Below are 4,262 nucleotides of genomic sequence, written 5' to 3'. Positions count from 1 at the left end.
ACAAAAGACTGAACCGCTAGAGCAGACTTCATTGAATGGCAACATACCTTGAAATGAGTTACAGTTTAGAAGGAAAAAAAAAATAGATGTTACCTAAATGGCTGCTTTATATCCTATAGGAAAATAATAAACAAGGGATTCTGTTTGTGATTAAACTTGTTCTAGATCCTCTGTCTTACAGTTTACCGTTCTTCCTTTCTCCAATACTATGATTTTTTTTTCTTAGAACACATTGGAAAACTCACTTAATCTTTCATTTACATGTTCATTATTTTATTCATTCATTAGTATATGTACTGTTTTTACTCTATGCCAGATAATAGCAAATAATGAAGGTAGAATAGTAAGGAAAAAATTGAAGAGCTCCATTCTTGTGGAGCTTTTAGACTAGAGGGGGAGCCAGGAAATATTTAAATAAACACATAAAACTAATTTAAAGTAGAAATGGAGACAAATGCCACAAGGAAGCATAAACAATACTAAAGTGGACGATTGGAAAATTGTACCATGTCAACTAAGGCAGTCTATGGTTCCCAAACAAATAGCATGCAGACAGAACATTTAATAAGGGAAATGGCATTTGTAATGACATGGGTGGAGCTGAGTGTATTTTGCTAAGTGAAATAAGTAGGTCAGAGAAAGACAAATACCATATGATTTCACTCATGTGGAGTTTTAGAAACAACAAAAAAAATGAACACAGGGGAAAGGAAAAAAGAGAGAGAAACAAACCATAAAATAGACTCAGACTTATAGAGAAAAACTGAGGGTTGCTGGAGAGGTGTTGGGTGGGGGAATGGGCTAAATGGGTGATGGGCATTAAGGTGAGCACTTGTTGGGATGAACACTGGGTGTTATATGTTAAGTGATGAATCACTAAATTCTCCTAAAACTAATGTTACATTATAAGTTAGCTAACTAGAATTTTGTGTGTGTGTGTGTGAGAACTAAAATTACATTTGAAATTTTTTATTTTAGGCCACAAAAACAAAAACTAGCAAACAAACAATAACAACAAAAAGTTTCAAATAGGCTTATCACATGATGTAAATTCATCCCTCCCAGGGAAGCAGAAGGTAGACCAGTGCCGGTTATCCTGAAGGCCATATACTTACTACTTCGCTGCTGCTTCTACTCTGCTGGGTTTTGATCTTTCTTTGAGTCATAGTCTGGATCATTTTCCTCATTTCCTTCTCTTTCCCCTTCCTTATCTGCTTCTTCATCTTCTTCATCATAATCATCATCATCATCTTCAATGGCTTCTTCGGTGAAGTATAACATTAGTTTTGGGATTATACGCTCATGTAAAAATTGACCAATTTCAAGGTCTATGGCAAGGATAGCTTCATCATCATCATCCAGAGCTCCACTTGGGAATTTTAGGGAGGGGCAAAAAAATTAGTCATTGGAAATTCTTTTGGTCATAGTACAAACTTTCCCATGTCCCTTGTGTTTCTGCTTCTTTTGTTAAATCTTTATTTATTTTGAGAGAGAGAAAGAGAACAAGTGGAGAAGGGGCAGAGAGAGAGATAGAGAGACAGAGAACCCAAGCAGGCTCCACACTGTCAGCACAGAGCCCAACATAGGGCTTGATTCCATGTCCGTGAGACTACATTCGGAGCCGGGCAACTCTTAATTAGAATTGGTCACCTAACCAACTGAGCCACCCATTTGTCCCTCTGTTTTGTCTTAATGGTTTTCAAAGTGACATTCTTTCCATTTTCCCAATCTGTCTGGCACCCTGTACAACCCATAATTTCTGGTCTATCAAAAGAAAAGGGATCAGAATCATCTGCTTCTGATTTCATCGTATATGTCTTTATGAACACTTCTACTTGTGAAGTGTTCATTTGGTTCAAAGTGAAATTCTCAGACAAACGTCAGGGGCTGGTCAGTATCTGAGAACTTCACTTTAATATCTTTCAAGTGCTTCAGAATAGGTTCATCATATTCCTGAACCATATCATTGAACAAGTCAACATTCTTAAAAATAGTCAACCAGAATTCAGGAATTATCTTGGAGTCTTCTTTTTCTTCATCCTTTTTCTCATCTTTATTCTTGGCTTTCCTTTCAGCTTCTACAAAATTTCATTTTCCTCATCCAGTTTCTATTCACATTCTTCCATAGGTTCATAAGTTGCATTAATGATCTCAAATCACTATCAAATAGAGGCCGGCAGAGCACAGCATACTTCCTTTCAAGACCATCAACTTCCTCATAGAACTTGGCTTCTATTTTTGCACACCTAACTTACTGTTTTTGAGAGTATTCACTCGTCTTTTAACTACCCTAGGCAAGTTCTCAATGTATCCTGCTGGTGTTTCTATCAGACCATCAAGTCTTATTTCAAGGGTTACAATAATATGAGGATTTTGCATCATCTGAACAGTCAGCTGGCGTGCTTTGATTTTTGTTTCTTTGCCAGTTTCTTCTTCTATTTCTTCAACATCATCCAGATCTTGATCAAGTTCAGACTGTTTTTTGTGTCAATGTCTGCCATGTTGTAAGAACTCCAAATATTGTTGGCTAACATGGGGACCCAGGCTACCGGAGCTGTGCAGTCAGTGATTCAGGTCAGCGGGAGCAGACAGCTCTAAAAAATCAACTAATTAGAATTTAAATAAAAGCCTGAAACAAACAAACAAACAAACAAACAAACAACCAAGGGAAATGACAGAGAAAAAAACAACAACTCATATTGGAGTCAACAACATACGCAATGTTCCTACAGTGGGAGAGAGATTAAAGAGTGCAAACCTATAAGGAAATCAGTATGGCTAAATGAAAATCAAGATTGTATAGTAAGAGGTGAGCTGAGAGGTAGGTTGGGGCCAGAGCATGCAGAGATGTGTGTAATTGTTGCATTTATCCAGGTAACTAGAGCATCATTAAATTATTTTGAGTGGAGAGAATGACAGGATTTGCATTTTGAAAAGATTACTCTGTAGCCACTGCACAAGAGAGGACAGAAGTTGCAAGGTGGAGGCAGGCAGAGGCTCTTTAAGTTATCCTGGCATCTTAGCATGGCCACAGTTTGTTATTATATCACAGGAGGTGGACATGGAGAGAAGGTGGATTTATAAGATATTTGGGAAGCAAAGTGCATCAAAACATGAGGGGGGGGTGTTAAGAGTAATGCCTAATTTTCTACTTTGTGCAATTGAATAGGTGGTACGATTTACTTGAAATAAGAAACAGTATAAGAGAAACAAATTTGGAACAAGGTATTTTTTGCACTTATTTTTTAGAACAGTTCTAGAATTCTAGAAAAATTGAGGAGATAATATGGAGAGTTCCCACATACCCCCTCTTGCTCACACACAGTTTTTTCTATTATTATATCTTCAGTTAGTGTGGTGCATTTGTTACAATTAATGGATGAATATTGATACATTATTGAAGAAAGTCCATAGTTTGCTTTAAGGTCCACTATGTGTTTTGCAGTTCTGTGGGTTTTGCCAAATGCATACTTCCATGTAACTGCGCTTACGCTATAATTTACAATAGTTCCATTACCCTAAAAATTTCCTGTGCTTCACCTGTTCACCATCCCTCCTATTCCCCCTGTACTCCTGCCAACAATTGATCTTTTACAGTCTCTATAGTATTTCCTTTTCCAGAATTTTGTGTGGTTGAAATTATGTAGTATGAACCCTTTTCAGACTCACTTCTTTCACTCGGCAATATTCACTTAAGGTTCCTTTATGCCTAGGAGTGTGAATGTTGGATCGTACAGTAAGACTATATTTAACTTGGTAAGATACTGCCAAAATGTCTTCCAAGTGGCTACACTATTTTGCATTCCCACCAACAATGAATGACAGTTCCTGTTATTCCACATCTTTTTCAGCATTTGGTATTGTCAGGCTTTTGTTGTTGTTGTTGTTGCTGTTGTTGTTGTTATCAGAATGTTCATGTAATCCACAAATTGATGTATAACTCTATGAGTAACGGGGTTTCCAATTTTATATGGCTTATATTTTTCTCAGTAGCACATACTATTTTAAAATAATTCACAAAAATTTTTAAAAAGGGGCACCTGAGTAGCTCGGTCAGTTGAGCGTCCGACTTTGGCTCAGGTCATGATCTCCCGGTCTGTGAGTTCGAGCCCCACATCGGGCTCCGTGCTGACAGCTCAGAGCCTGGAGCCTGCTTCGGATTCTGTATCTCCCTCTCTCTCTACCCCTCCCCCGCTCATGCTCTGTCTCTCTCTCTGTCAAAAAATAAATAAACATTAAAAATATTTAAATAATTCACAAAG

The 4,262-nt window shown here is 37.5% G+C and overlaps 1 pseudogene; it reads right to left on the bottom strand.

The window, feature by feature from the left end:
- Window positions 1-1,043: 1,043 nt before the first annotated feature.
- Window positions 1,044-2,501, bottom strand: LOC131519774 (nucleosome assembly protein 1-like 1; annotated as a pseudogene).
- Window positions 2,502-4,262: the final 1,761 nt, after the last annotated feature.

This window comes from Neofelis nebulosa, chromosome 8 (assembly GCF_028018385.1).
Source record: "Neofelis nebulosa isolate mNeoNeb1 chromosome 8, mNeoNeb1.pri, whole genome shotgun sequence".
Lineage (NCBI taxonomy): Eukaryota > Metazoa > Chordata > Mammalia > Carnivora > Felidae > Neofelis > Neofelis nebulosa.
Note: the sequence above shows the minus strand (reverse complement) of the source record. Positions and strands in the feature narration are given on the sequence as shown.